At 34.8% G+C, this 16,669-nt stretch overlaps 1 long non-coding RNA gene across 1 annotated transcript; it reads left to right on the top strand.

Annotated features, from left to right (window-relative positions):
- The first annotated feature begins 9,965 nt into the window (after positions 1–9,965).
- On the top strand, positions 9,966–10,808 carry LOC113339863. The gene is made up of 4 exons (XR_003355167.1): positions 9,966–10,007; positions 10,302–10,450; positions 10,528–10,646; positions 10,747–10,808. It is a non-coding gene; the product is annotated as an uncharacterized LOC113339863 (long non-coding RNA).
- The last annotated feature ends 5,861 nt before the right edge of the window (positions 10,809–16,669 follow it).

Raw genomic sequence — 16,669 nt, 5'->3', positions numbered from 1 at the left:
TCTGGTTGTATGAGTGTATCTTTTTTGAAAAATTTTAGACAAATTTTTCAGATATGTTCTTCGTCAAAATTATTTTAACTCTCAATTTCAAGTTGCGATCTAAAAACTGATTAGAGATTCGATATCAACGACTCATCACCTCTATTACCCGTAGATTTAATTTGAATTTCATTCTCTTTTAATTTTCGATTTCATATGTTCTTGGTGGATATGAAATTGGAAGCTGTTTTTGCTTTTGATGCTAGGAAACGACATTCAACAAGGGAAAGTGGTTGAACAAAGAAGGTTAAAGCTCATGTTGCAGGAGCGAAGGAAAAGACAAAAGTAAAAATACTAGATGCAATTAAAAGGCAAAGAAATTGAAGAGGAAGTAAGATGAGGATGGTTTAGAATTACTAAAAATAAATTTGGATAGACTTCAAGTGCATTTAACTTCTACGGGAAATTGCAAACTCTATCGTTTTTAGCTTCAAAATTTTCCTTTCAGTAGTTTTAGCTTGATTTTTTTTTGTTTCTAGGGGATCGAACTTCTTATCATCAGGCTGACGTAATCGCTTTAGATGAGGTATCTATTTATCATATTTCATTATGTTTAATTAATTTGATAAAATGCACCTTAGTTAAGTAAGGAAATGGTAAATCACAAATTGATATCCAATAGTTTTTATTGTATATGGCAGCTCTCTTGTCTGGTGTTACCCCATGAACATACTACTTTGCTATAGCCAAAATCAATCTGGTGGGTGGAAGAAACTCATGAGACCTCATTATTGGAACGTATACTGCATTTGGATCCACTTGAAGTATGTTTCCAATGAATAATGACTTCCTCTTGCAATTCTATCTACTAATATTTGGTTTACCCCTTATTAATTACTCGTTTCTTATGTTTTGAAGGTGAACTTATTCCGCAGAATCACATTGCCAGATACGCCAAGGACTAGAAAGGTTTTTGGAGGAAAATTGACTAGGCAGGCATGATTTTTTCATTCTTCTTTCTTTCTTTTGTTGGTCATAATTTTTATGTTCAGTTCAACCTCTTTGGATTGATACCGGGTAAAATTATTTCTAGCTATTTTTAGTACAATCTCTGCTTGATCTTTAAATCCGTATATGATTAATTTGCAATAGGACTTGGATCTAAGTAGAAGCACTTCCATTTTTCAATTGTTAGGAATTATGTTTTATAACTATAATTTGTGTGTATGCTGCTCCCATATCTACTGACGCTAGCATTTACATTTATTTTGGGATGATATTCATATTTTCCATAAGATCTTCTTTACCAATATGCATGTTAACTTCCGAATATACAAGTTATATACATGTGTAACTTCTGAGCACACAAGTCATGCAAAAGTGTAACTCCTAGTTACATATGCTATATACATGTGTAACTCTTATTTACACAAGTCAGATACATGTGTAACTCGCAGTTACACTCCTAATAGTCTTATGTTTGTAACTTTTTCCTGTCAACGGAAACCAAAAAAGCACTGGGAAAACAGTAGAAAAAAAATGCTTGCATGAATAATGAAAGTAGCATAACTAGTATCATTTTAGTGTCCAGAGATATTTACTATGTTGTGCTGATGACCTGTTTTTGGTCCTGGGTTGTGCTTGGATTATGTTTTTCCTTGTTGCAATTTGTATATGAATGGATAAAAAAAGAAGTAAACACTGAAATTACGCTCTTAAGTCATCTTGTACATGTATGTATACTTTCTATAGCTCAGGATTATCTATTGTTAGATGTGCTCCTTTGTATGGGTCTTTTTTTTATGGCTGATGTGAATGTTGCTGCTGCCAGTGTAATTCTCAGTTACACATGACATATGCATGTGTAACTCCCAGTTACACTAGAAGGATGCATGTGTAACTCCGAATTACGCATGGATTTTGTACGTGTATCAGCTGATTACACATGCTTGTTTAGGGGTGTCTCGACTATGGTATTTCAATCTTTCTATGAAAATAATTTCTGAATAATTGTAACCTTTTCTATATCAATTGATGTCTATGCAGGACTTGATGTGGTTTGCGTGCACTGATAAGACACTAGCTTACCAAGAGAACCAAGAACATTTACCAAAGCTCTGGAATATTCTTGCAGTTTGTGGCTGGATAGATAAGGATGTTGTATAATGTCCAGGTGAGAAGTGATGATTCTTAGCTCTTTTATAGTTGAAAATGTGTGCTTTATATGGATGTCTAACTCTTAGTTACACAAGTCAGGTGTATCTGTAATTCTCAGTTACACATGATATATGCATGTGTAACTCCTCTTTACACTAGACATATGCATGTGTAACTCCTAGTTACACACGCTAAAATGAAAAAACTTGCAACCAAAAAATCCCACATGCTAGGTATCCAAGTCATACGAATGTGTAACTGTCGGATGCTTGTGTAACTCCCAGTTACACATGCTAAGATAGGTTATCATGTGTTGTTCTATAATTTTTCCTTACAATTGTTATATAATTTATTTTTCTTTTTTTCTTTTTGTTCATCCAACCTAATCCATGGATGTTTATTTCTTTGCAGATATGCAAGCATTTTGGAGTGAAGAAGACAAGAAGAAAAGGCAGAGATTTAAACTTCATAAAAGCTAATTGCTTAAATGTGGTAATGGTCTCGCTGGAATTGGAGTTGACGCTGAATACACAAATCAGATTCATGTGTAACTCTCAATTACACTAGATAGATGCATATGTAACTCTCAATTACACAAGACAGATGTGTGTGTAACTTCTAGTTACACATGCTAAGAAATTATTGTAAATGAATATTAAAGTAATACATGTATTTTTAATAATTTTGGGCCCAATTTTAAATTTTTTTTTAATTAGGGGCTTAGTTTTAAATTTTATTTAATTTATGGCCTTGACAATATATGTAAGGGTATGAATGTCTTTTAATAATTCAGGGCCTAGATATAAACTTCTTTTAATTAAGGACCTCATATTATGGGTTATCCATGGGTTGGGCCTTAGCCTAATTTTCTCATGTGAAATCAACAAATCTAATCTTGTTTGGGAAATTTCTAAATCAATCTCAGCACTTGATTGTGAAATCAACAAATCTAATCTTGTTTGGGAAATTTCTAAATCAATCTCAGCACTTGATTGATGGCATTTTCCTATACGTCATTAACAGAATGTCCAATGGCAATGTAAGTAAATAAATCAAAGTATAGTATTATGTTGGTCATTTTCATACTTAACTAGATATTGTAACTGTCAACACAGTCAACCACGGTCTTTAAACCCAAACTCTAATATTAGACTTTTTAGGACCCAAATGTAACATTGGTCACAAATTGGGACCCAACATCAAAATATCCCAATTCTTTTTTGGCACCTTTCTGTAGGGACCATGATTTGATTATCTCCCAACGCTTATGTCCTTAAAAAACAATTCAATTTAGAGTCGATTAATTTTAAAATATGTATACATGTTCTTCAAGGATAATCACAAAAAGAAAAATACATTGTGAAGTAAAATCCCTTATCCAACTATTCTATTTTTATTTTATTTTTGTAAATTAGATATTTCATTGAAGAACTAAGACTATGGAAGAGTTACAAAAGAAGTAGAGCCATCTAATATGGATGTAGAAATCTCAATATTAGATTTATCTACTTAGTGTTGTTTAATACTAAAAACCCGAGGAAGGATTCCCCATTTAATAGTTGAATTCAAATTTCTAACTAATTTAGATAGAATATCCCCAACTTGATTTCCTAGTCTGGGAATAAAGAAGAAACCCAAAAAGTTATTACAAAGATGAGTTATTCTATTTGCTTCATTCATATAGGCCTTGGCTCGCCATGAAATGTCTGATGAGTGTCGATTGATGAATCTGAAAATGGATTCACAGTCTCCCTCGATCTATGCTAAAATTTTGTATCTGTTTTTCCTTTGCCCTACTTGTCGCCTGCAGAACTCCTAAAACTTCTGCTTCTTATGGATTGGAGCCAGCTGCTTTTCCTGCTCCCCCTCCGTCACAATCTCCTGCATCATTTGTCAATATAAAAGATTTAAAATAGAGATCCAAGTGGCATCAACATTTATCTTTAGTGTGTCTTTATTAGGTGCCTTCCATATGTGATTTAGTTTTTTCTTGTTAATTGGTGTAGGCTTGTTGGACTTATTTCTCCTAGTTGACCAAAATTCAGTATGTCTAATAATTTCCAGAGAAAGAGCATGAATTGTTTTATTTTTGTTTTCAAAAATGGTGTCAAATCTTTCTTTCCAGATGAACCACATATTAGTAAGAATAAGTTCTTACGGATATGTATGACCTAGGATTAGTCATCCAAGTTTTGCAAAGATCTAAAACTTTGTTACCTGGATTTAGGTTTAATACGACAGGGTTGGGATTAGCATTCCAAATCTCATTAGCAAAGGGGAAGTGGAATAAGGGGATGTTCTGTTTTCAGTTCCGCACATAGTACACTAGGGAGTTACATATACCTACAACTTTACCGGCTAGTTTAACATTAGTAGGAAGACCTTTGTATAAGCATTTCCACAAGAAAAGTTTGATTCTTTCAGAGACATTCAATTTCCACAGAGATTTCCAAAAAGATTCCAGTAAGGATAGGCTTACTATGTCTAAACCATTCTCATTTAGTTTTTCATACATTGATTTGACAGTAAAATCTCCAGATTTGGTTAAAATCCATCGAAGCTGGTCTTTCTTGAGAGTTTGATCACTATTTCTAAAAAGGTGAATTTGACTAATTTTAAGAGCAATATCAGGAGTAAAGATGGAGTTAATCAAAGGTAAATTCCAAGAACATGTTTCTAAGATACTTAAATCAGATACTAGGACCAGGTGACTATTGCAAGAGTTATGAAGATGGTGGATGTTTCCCTCTAAGACTGATATCCATTTATCCTGCCAAATGTTAATATCATACCCATTACCCACTTCACAAATATTGTATTGTTGAACTAAGTACACACCTTTCCTAATAAAATTCCATTTCCAAGATCCACTTTTTTAAGTTTTAGATATAAAAGGTGATTTGATGCTAAAATATTTAGAGACCAATGTTTTCACCCAAAGAGCATTTGGTTCTTTCATCATTCTCCAAGTTACTCTGGCTAACACTGCCAGATTAAATTTACGAGCATCATTGAAACCTAAACCTCCACTAAGAATAGGTTTGCACAGTGAAGGCATGACTTCGGGTAAAAACCTTTACCACCAGCATCCTTGCCCAACCAGAAATTCCTCTAAATTGCTTTTATCTTGTTAGCTATTTTTTTCAGCAAAAGAAAACATCTTATCTGATAAGTTGGGATACTAGAGAGGACAGATCTATTTAAAACTGACCTACAAGGTTGAGCAAGTACTAAACTTTTCCAACCTTTGGATTTAGACTCCATTTCTTCCAAGTTGGGTGCAAAGGTTTTTATTTTTGATCTCTCCATAAAAGAGGAGCTCCTAAGTATGGATTTCTAAGGTTTATATGGTTTATATTCAACATTTTTGGCAACATTATTTGATGTTTAGGTTCTACTTTCCTGCTAAAAAAAGACTCCAGACATATCAAAGTTTATCAATTGTCATGATGCCTTGCTAAAGGTTGCAATAGTATTTAGGAAATTTCTACATTCTGGTAAGTTAGCTTTAACAAATAGTAAGCAGTCATCGGTACAGAAAAAACGGGATATGGATTCACTTTTTGGTGTTATCTTAACACCATGTAAGCACTTTTTTTGTTCCTGAACTATAACGAGTCTAGAAAAAAATTCATGCAAATACTAAATAATTAAGGTGATAAAGGGTCTCCTTGACGTAAACCTCCGGTAGGTTTAAAGGATTCCCTAGGGGTTCCATTTAACAGGACAAATATAGATGGAAATACATTGTTCCACAAGTTTTCAAACATCCTCATTGAAGACAAAAGTTTTAAGAGCATTTAACGGAAAAGTCCAATTTACTCTATCAAAATCTTTGGACATATAAATTTTAATTCCTAAGCCTCATGTTCTAGCGTTTTGCATTTTAAAGGAATGTATGATCTCATGAGAAACTATAATATTATCCGAAATTTTCCTAGAAGATAGGAAGACAGACTGAAAAGGTGAAATTATTTTTCTTAAATATAGTTTAATCCTGTCGGATAATATTTTAGTTATAATCTTTTACACAGTGTTACAGAGCCATATTGGTCTGAATTGACTAGGGTTTTTTGGATGTTTTATCTTAGGGATCAAAAAAAGATGTGTTTTATTCAAATCAGGGTTCATAGTCTTTTCTTTGAAGAAATTTTGGATGGTACTAGTTACTTGTTGACCCACTACTTCCCAATTATGTAAGAAGAAACTTGTTGTGAATCCATTTGTCCTCGGAGATTTATTAGGTTTCATATTTTTAAGAACCAGAAAAATTTCCTCCATTGAGGGAATTTCCAAAATACCAGCATTGTCAGAAGGGGAAACAATAGAAGGTATATATTCAAAAATTGATTTAGTATTGTCAGTCTCAGCAGTATCTTTAGAAAAAAGGTTTTGTAAGTAAGATGTCAAGATAGTATGAAATTCCTTTCTATTCTTAGTTACTGAATTTTGGTCATTGGTCAAGCTCTCTATATTGTTCCATTTTCTTCTTCCTAAAGTAATTGTATGAAAGTATTTAGTATTTATTTGTCCTAAATCTATAATATTATCTCTTGATTGTTGTTTAGTTATTGCTTCTTGAGTATCATAAAGGGATTCTAACTCCTTTAATTTGTTCTTTAATTTGTTCTTCTGATGTTCTGTTGTCCTATGTGATTGCAGTATCTTTAGAAAAAAGCTTTTGTAAGTAAGATGTCAAGATAGTATGAAATTCCTTTCTATTCTTAGTTACTGAATTTTGGTCATTGGTCAAGCTCTCTATATTGTTCCATTTTCTTCTTCCTAAAGTAATTGTATGAAAGTATTTAGTATTTCTTTGTCCTAAATCTATAATATTATCTCTTGATTGTTGTTTAGTTATTGCTTCTTGAGTATCATAAAGGGATTCTAACTCCTTTAATTTGTTCTTTAATTTGTTCTTCTGATGTTCTGTTGTCCTATGTGATTGTAGTCTTTCAATTTCCTTTAGTAACTTATTAATTTTTTTAAATGGTAGACCATAGATGTTTTTTTTTCCAATCTAATAAGTTTTTTCCTACATAACTCAGATTCTGAACTAAACTAGTGGAGGTGTGTTCTCTAGATGAAGGAACCCAAGATTCCTTAATAACTTGTATATATGACTGATCCTTCAACCAGGTGTCATGGAATTTAAAAATCCATTCAGTTCTGGTTAATTGAGTACCTAGAGATAGAAGAATGGGACTATGATCAGACCCTATTGATACTAAATAGGTTAAGGTGGCATTTGGAAATTGTATGTTCCAATCTTCATTTATAACTGCTTTGTCCAACCTTTCTTGAATATTTTGATTGCCTTCTCTATGGTTGTCCCATGTATATATAGTCATTGCCTACATATCCTAGATCATAGAGACCAGATTTATCAAGAATATTATAGTAGTATTCATTATTTGTTTTATTAAAAGGTAGACCTCCTAGTTTTTCTGATTGATTAAAGATCATAATGAAATCCCCTATAACTATCCATGACATAGATTTCTGAGAAATTTGATCACTAATCTCTTTTCAGAAATCCCAAGCTAAGTTTTTGTTTGAAGGATAGGACTACCATAAAAGAATGTAAGGACCCATTGTTTGGTATCAAAAAAGGGATTGATAATAATATTTATCATATTTATATTCCATTGTACAATCTCAAAGTGAAAACCATCAATCCAGGATACTACTAATCCACCTGCAGAGCATATAGGATCCACAATATGGTAGTTAGGTAAAGATGATACCAGTTTTTTGACTAATGGTCTTTGGTTCTTTGTTTCAGACAAAAATACAATTTCTGGTTTTTCTTTATTTAGAAGACTAGTCAAATAGTTTTGGGTTAATGGCTTTCTGCATCCTTCAACATTCCAGGCTAAAACCTTCATAATAGGTAGTTAAAATGTTTGATCAGCTAATACTATTGTTTATTAGGATTTCTAAAGTATCAGATGGACTAATTAAACTACAATCATGCATTTAATATAGTTTCAAAGGAAATAGGAAATAACATGAATACTTAAAAATGAACTTAAAGCAGCAGGAGGAATGATAGCAAATGATAAATTTAAGCAGAATATGGAGAAATACTTGTGTCGCTTCCTGTTTCTGTGAAGAAGATAGTTCTGTGAAAGGAATTAGTAGGTAATTACTTGATTGAGCTTCGTGTTCATTAATATTTGACCCATACTGATTAAAACTGAAAAGATTCCCTTCAACTGAAGGAATTGAACAAAATTTTTCGGAAGATGAAGAGAATGAAAAATTTGAGATTGTTAATTTTAAAAGTTGTTCTTGGTTGTGTTAAGGGGGTATGCAATGCATATGAGATGCTCTTATGAATCTCCCCAAGAGGGAGAGGGCTTATGCCATCATACACAGATGCAGAAGATGAAATTGAAATTAGGGATTCGAATGAATCTCTAGCACTAATGAGAGGGGAAAAAGAAAGCCTTCTGTTGACCGGGCCCGGTCCCGGTAGAATAGTTTCATTTTGCTGATCCGGGATAGCAGTACACTGGCCACTTCAAGAAGTTCCGATTCAGAGGTTCTAGACTCATTAATAACTCTGAAAATTTAGCTGACCAAAACGATGCTTCCTATGAGTCATTCAGAGGAAAGTAATTCTCAGGGTAATTAAAAGGAAAGGTTCTTTTACCCAACTCAAACGAAGATGCTAGAGGCATATCTTCATCAACGACAAAAGGACCTAAAACATCATAATCCAACTATTTTATTAAATGGTAAAACTACCCGTAGTTAATTAATAATAATTTAGGTGATTAAATGATGTAAAGTTAACCCTGAAATTCACTAACATTAATTCATCATCAAAACCTTAATTTTTTAATTTTTTCAGAAAAACTCGATCCATAATCGGTTGATGTTATTGCTTTTGTAATCAGTTTCTGGGTTCAGTTTTCTCGAATGACGAAGTAAACCCAGAATCGGGTTTTTGTCAATATGCACATAAACCAATTGCTGAAATCGATGTTTATTTATGTCCACATAATCCGATTGTGCCTCACTTTAAGAAATAAAATATTCATTACATAGTTTACGAAATTAGAGCATCACATATATAGGATTCAGTATGGCAATTCTAAAATTTGACACATCAAATGTTCGCCAATGAATCTCCGAGCACGTGGGTACAACATCGTATATTCTTTATGGTGAATGAACTTAGTTTTCCCGTTACGAATTCTGCATAGCCCATTGAAACGTTCCAGCTGAAATTCAATGAATTCTTAAATGTTTGTATGCAAACTTTTAACGATGACATAAGTATAAGTATTATCGGATTACTCATTTATTCCCTAAGAGGAGATCATGGATGATGGTCGTACACCATATTTCTAACTTTAACATATTCTCGCATTGCACTTTTTATGTAGTTGAATTGAAACGCCAACTCTCTCCATTTTCGGTTTTTAGAATTTCCCATGCGCTCATAAAAGAATTATTTAACTCTCTTCCAAAACAATGAATAGATTTCAGCAGGACGTTCATGGAACGTATTAGCAAATGATTTTACGAGACACAAATCTTCATATGGTTCCCATTCCATTTTCTAGGCTAAGTGTGTGATGTTGGAATGGCTCCAAGAGGTTGTCATTTTATAGATAAAGACTCAATGGATTTTTTTATTCGAATTCAATTCACACAATTGTAAGATTTTAGGGTTTTCATAAAAAAATTCGATCTGGGGAAGATTGTTGGGAAGACTCTAGGGTTTTAAGTGAACGGATTAGTTTTTGAATCTGGAATTTTTTAGGGATTTTGATTTATTCATGCTTGTTAATGCAGGTCGATCTGATTCGATTCAAGTTGTTCATTGTGATTCCAGTAATGTGGGAGGTCTTACCGAGGTAAAATCGATTTCTAAATTTTGTTTGAGTTCCCTTTTAAACAGTTAACATAAAAGTTCTATTATTGTTTGAGATGTTCCTTTTAGGGGTTTCTATGGTATGGGATTCATGAGATGTTCTTTGATTTTTAATCCAATTGATACATCTAGATTTTTCTATCTTTGTTAGGATTTTAGATTTTTGGGTTTGTAGTGACTGTTTTGTTGTAGTTTTCAATCTGAGAAGATTTAAAATCTGGGGTTTCAATGTTTATGTGTGGTTTTATCTAGAAATTTATACTTTGATGATTTTCAGATTCACAACTAGGGGTGAAAAGATAAAACTCAAGGCAATGTTTCCATCCTATATGTCATCTGATGTCAATTCAGGAAAATTCTAAAACCTTGGCCTCATTCTTGTTCAGGAAAATTCTAAAACCTTGGCCTCATTCTTGTTCATGAAAAGTAAGACCGGTTCCTCCATATTACATGTTTTGTGGGGGGACTAGTTACTGTAATAATAATTAATATGAGTTTTTCAGGTGATTGAATGTAGAATTGTGAAGTCGTTGCTCCTGCTGGAATTGTATTGAAACCAAATCAAGAAGTGGTTTCTTAATCTGCAGCGAAGTGAGTTTCTTAAAATCTTAATATGAATGAGGTATAATATCTTTTCTTTGCACCTGGTGCATTTCACAATTAGGTTCTTTAAATTTAGGTCTCTTGTCTGTGATTCTTATAATTGTACTTTGTTAATGCAGATGGAAGCAACTGAAATCTCTTACTTGATATATGAGGTTTTTTTAATTAGAAGAGATTTTTGAAAGCAATCTCTGATATTGTTTTGCATATGTTTCATTTCGCAGATTATCTATATGCAGACCTGCATAAATTGTCAATGAGATACACAAATAGGTTAAAGGCTAAAGAGATGACTTCTTTTTCTTGAAGTTACATGCCAAAGACCACTAGATTAAGAATTGTACTTTAGCAGGTTACTTACTCATATCGAGATGTACCTGTTAGGTAGGTTTAGTTAATGCATGATGAGTATAAATAAAACTCGTTCTCTATTTACAGGTGTTTAGTAAGTAATTGAGTTGCATGAAAATTATAGGCTCTATGTACGGATTGCTATGGCAAATACACCCTTATCCATAGTCTATGTACTGAGAATTTTTTCCTGGTTGAATGTTTCTTATCTCATAATGATCTTCTTAACCTTTCTTAATTTTTTCTTTTCAGGCGCTTAAGGTGGCATTGAAGTGTTTTGCAATAAGGTTATTACTGGGAGCACAGGCGTAGAGCTACTTTTTACAAGTGCAACAGTATTGCTTATGGCAACAAGGTTATTTGTCGATGTTGTTGAATTGTACTTTTGCTCAGTCAGAATTTCGTCGAAGCTTATGATCTCTCCAAGTCATTTTCTTTTTTGGTTTCTTGGATTTTTGGACGGATAATTTTGTATTGAGCAATGAATTCAAATTTGTAATAAAACTACAAGGGTTAATGCATTTAATGAAGTTAATTTCTACGGTTTTCTTTAAGATTCTATTTCATTTTCAGAATTACTTAGATTTTTTTTTTGGCGTCCAGATTCAGTTGAACGGAAATCAGATACACCAAATATTGAATGAATTTCAGATTCTAAAAATCTGAATCAGAAGCATGAAAATTTCGTGGCAGCTATTATTTTATTTGAAAAAATAACCTTCTCATATGACATGCGTCATCTGTTATTGTATATTAGACAACATGACCGTGGTACTTAATAACAGATTTTGTATGTGACTTTAAGTCACAATTTTTTTCCGTCATACTTAATAACGTTTTCAGTTTATCATTTATAAAGAGTCACACTAAATAAATAACGGTTCGAATGACAAATGAAAACCGTGATAAATCATGTTTTATAACAGACTTCATTCGTCATTTATAACCCCTTCTGGACTAGTGAGGAATCAGATTACATGATGTGACCACATATAACGATTCTGAAAGTGAACCCCTGGAGATTTGTCCGAATCGGATTTTATATAGGTAAATGTAAACCGATTGTGACTGGAAACTTCCAGAATGCTTCATTTTTTGCACACACATTGTAGTTGGTTCTTTTGTTGCGTCTTAGACAAACACAAACAATTTTCAAAAGAAACCAGATTCAGTCATTCATAAACTATGAATACAACCAAACATAATTCGACAATAAGTTTAAGACATAAGTTTTGACTCCATAATTATCCATAGTTAAAAACATAAGCTTGAAACCATTCATTCATGAACATCCCCACCACGACCACGACCACGTCAACGACCACATCCACAACCACCTCGTCCTCGTTTAGCAGGTTCGGCGCTTCTCAATGCACCTTCAGACGTCCTTTTTGTGGTGACGCTATTCCTATTTTTCTTTGGATCCTCCTCCTTCACCGCTTCCCTAAACTTTGCACTCGCTTCTACATCTTTGAGAATGTTCAATTCATCAATCAAATTTTCATTGGCCTTAACATTTTTCCCTTCCCTGATATGTAGCTTTGCTTGGTTTATCAAGTGCCTGACTCGTTTTCTCTATTTCCATTTTAAACAAAAAACATTCAACAAATAATGCTAAAACCATTAACAAAACCGTAATTGAGTAACACTACGCACCAGGTATTAGAGAGTTGTATATTTTTCCTCTATATGGGGCCTTTTATCTTCTCGTATCACTCAAGTATGTGAAACATTGAGGTACCATGGCATGTAACCCGGAATTTCCTCATCATCTGTTTTCGATCGACCATTCATAGCATGTCTGTTGAACCCTCTGTCTTTCCCAATAATCAGGTGATGGTAAAGGGTGGTGAACAATCTCATTATTATTATCTAATGACTCGGTTTTTTTCTCGTTCATTTTAAACTTCTTGTGCTTCTTTGATATTTTTTGTATGTAACAACATTGTATTGTGAATCTCATCGGATTGTACATTACATATCCTCTTGGGTTAAAAAAATGCCCAAAATAATCTTGTTTCTCGGCGCACCCAAACATTTTTCCTTTTTTCTTTATCCATGTCCTTATTGTACATCTCAAAGACAACATCTTTCGTCGTCAAGTTGTCCAACTAGCGTCTCAGCATCAGATAAACCTCTTTTCGTTTCTTCATCTTACTGTTGTAGGTGTACATGTATCCATAATGCCTACGGTCCCAATGTTTGTTCACAAGATCCCTATTAGAAAAATATTGGGAAGTGAAAATATATTCAGACCTGCAGAAAATCCATGTTCCCTCCGATCTATTTCTTTTGATCCCTAGAAACCTTTCTCAATTCGTTCAACGAGTGTGCAAGGATGGCAGTACCCCAAGAATATTCGTGAATCTTGTCAAATGGTTGTAACAACTGAATAAAGTTAGTGTTCACACAGGAACCAGAAACGTGGGGGAAGATAATGATAGGCTTTGAAAAGGTCCTAAAAATTATCCCCGGCCAAAAACTTGGTGGGCCCGGAGAAGTGTATAAAATTAAGCGCAATAAAAACGGGGGCCTACAGTAATACCGCAAGTGCACGGTCGTCAGTTGTAGCTCGTGCAAGTACGGGTCGATCCACAGAGATCGGGTGTGTTTTGGAGTTTTCTAGCTAATTGGGTTCCTAAATTGCTATTGGGCTATGAAGCCTTTTGGCTTAAATTGGGCTTTGAGTACTAATGGGTTTGATAATAATAAAAGGAACTGAGCTTGGGCTCAGTTGGTCTTTGAAATGTAAATGGGCTTTGGCCTTAAACTTAAGCTTTTGATTAAGCCCACAGTTGATTGGATTGGGCTTTTAACCTTAACCTAAACTGGGCTTTGAGCCTTAATGAAATGGGCCTCAGTGAACTAAACCTTGGGCTTTGGTTACTGTGGATTATCTGGGCCTTTGGGCTTCACTGATTTGAACTTGGGCTCAGTTGGATGGGCCTTTGCTTGGCTGTAGGAACTGCAAGACTGCACAGCAGCTGCACAAGTGAGCAGCAACAGTTTGCAAGGCAGGGGAAGAAGTGGCAGCAGCACAAGTGACAGAGAAGGCAACAGCAACAGCAGCTGCAGCAGCAGGGGAAGGGAAAACAATGCAGCAAGGGTTGCAGCAGCAGTACTGCAGTTTGCAAGGCAGGGAAGAAACAACAGGGCAAAAGCAATGGAAAAACTAAACAGCAAAAGAAAACTAGACAGCTGCACAAGCAAAGCAGTAAACAACAAGATAACAGCAAGCAAAATGAACATGGAAGTGAAACAGTGACAGAAACAAAGAACAAAGCAACTACAAGCATAAAACAGTGCAAGATGAACCAAGGCCTAAGCCAAGGGCAGGGGTGATAAAGAAACTGAAATGAAGCAATACTAAGGCAAGAATACAGGCATTCCTATAGAATGGGAAGAGAACTAGCTTGCTATGAGCACTAGTTTCTCCCAATGCTCAATCAACAGTGCAACCTAAGCATACAACAAGAATGGCAAGATAATCAGCTTGCTATGAGCACTGATTTCTTCCATTGCACAATCAGTTCAATGCTTTTAATGTATCTAGCCTAGCATTTCATCAAACTAACAGCAAATTACACATAACAGTAAACATTACATGGCAGTGAGCAACAACACATGTTAACAGGACAAATGTAACAGGAATGAATTGGAAATCAAAACATGAAATTAAACATGCACATTAACAGGATACATTTAACAGGATATGAAAGTCTATCATGAACATCAAACAAGCAGCAAATTGAACTAAAAAAAAACATCATTAACAGAACATGAACTGAAATTGAAAAGTGAACTGAAATTAAAAACATTAACAGGACATGAAAGTCCTGGATGCTGGCTATTCCAAACATACCTTTCTACACCAATCCCACACCCATATTTATACCCAATACCCAATTAGGGTTTTACCCAAAAAAAATCCCCAAATTGAAAACAGTACAATTAGGGTTTGGTTTTACCTAATTCACCTAATTCAATCATACCCATATCCCTACTCTAGCTTCCCTATGCTCTCCCTAACAGAAATTAGGGTTTTCCATAAAAATCCCAAATATTGAGAAATTAGGGTTTCGTAAATTCTTACCTAATTTGATGTAGCAACATCAAATTAAATTCGACCCATTCTTCTCCTTGGTCTGCTGCACCTTTCCCATGCTTCAATTACGTCTTATAGCCTCACCTAGTTTATTGATTTATCACCTAGGGTTTCAGTGGTGAAAAATCAATAAGTTAGATGACTATAGAGGTAGGGGAGGTAGCTACGGCGTGTAGGTGGTGTTTGGTGGTGATTTGGTGGAGGTTAGATGGTAGAGATGGTGGTGACAGAGGGTTGGTGGCGGAGCAGGTGGTGGTCGTGGAGTTGCAGAGGAGAAGGAAGGGGGAGAAGAAGGGCTCGACTGTTTTGGGAAGAAGGGTGGTGTTTGGTTAGGTGGTAGGGTTCGGGTGCTCCAGTGTGTGGCGGCTCCATCGATTTTTGATGTTCAGCGAGACTAAGCCGTGAGATGTGGAGCTGGTAGGTAGATCGGACGGTGATGCGGAGGCAAGCGAGGAGTGACCGTCGGATGAAGTGATACAACGAAACTAACGGTGCTAGATTAGGTTAGGTGCTGTAGTGTAAGGCGGAGATATCAAACTTTGATGAACAGCAAGGGAGAAACCGTTGGATTCAATACCATCTAATCTGAAGGCTTGGAATTTCAGCGCTGTGGTGCTTGGCAGAGACTTCAGATTTTGATGCTCTATGAAGGAGCGACCATCAGATGCTTCTGAGAACTGATCTGATGGCTGAGAACGGAGGCGTTTTTGTGTGTAGAAAATGAGGTTGTGCGCACCATTCTTCGCGGCTTCATTGCGTGATTTCTCCCGGCTTTTTCACTACTTTTCTGCTCTTTTTGCTCCGCAAGTCATCCGAACTTTATTTATTACCTAAAAATGCAAAATTAAGTAAGAAAAATATTTATTCTTGAAAACAATGAAAATACAGAATATGGGATAAAATGTAGAATTAATGCACAAAAGATGAGTTAAATGCCAACAAAAAGGGATAAATATATACAATATTTGGCACTCATCAAATACCCCCAAACCTGAATTTTACTTGTCCTCAAGTAAAACAAAACTAAGGAAATCCTAACTATACCACTGTCGCTGGTCTCTCGAATGCATTTAGCGTATGCACTAAGCCTTTTAAACCACTAAGTGTCCCTAGTGGACGAGTTGAAGTCTCGTGAAGGTTTACCAGAGGTGTACCTACAAAACCTAGGTCAAAATATAAGCTCATATTCCATCAAATGTGACATGTGCAAAACAGTTTAAGCTCACAGCAAAATGGAGATGTCAATCTAGCTATCGAAGGCACAATCCTAGCACTGATAACAAAAAAAGACATGTGATAAGAGTGTAAAGTGTATCTACACATGTGTAAAGAAAGATCTGAAGTTATGACTACTAATCACCAAGAGATAGTTTCTCAGGCTAAGAACTGAGGTCGAAATCTAGCTAGCTGTCCGGACTTTACGAGAATTGTGAATGAGTTGGAGGTATTTCACAATTACTCGCGTTGTACATCAATGGCATACACCCTCCTTGCTTATTACAAAAAACAACAAAAGATGACTCTTTACATGACTCTTATTTACATTGACTATTCTCTTTTATTTTTGGAACAAGAGATGATGGAAT

This window comes from Papaver somniferum, unplaced genomic scaffold, assembly GCF_003573695.1.
Source record: "Papaver somniferum cultivar HN1 unplaced genomic scaffold, ASM357369v1 unplaced-scaffold_21, whole genome shotgun sequence".
NCBI classification, from domain to species: domain Eukaryota; kingdom Viridiplantae; phylum Streptophyta; class Magnoliopsida; order Ranunculales; family Papaveraceae; genus Papaver; species Papaver somniferum.
This window is presented reverse-complemented; position numbering and strand designations above follow the sequence as displayed.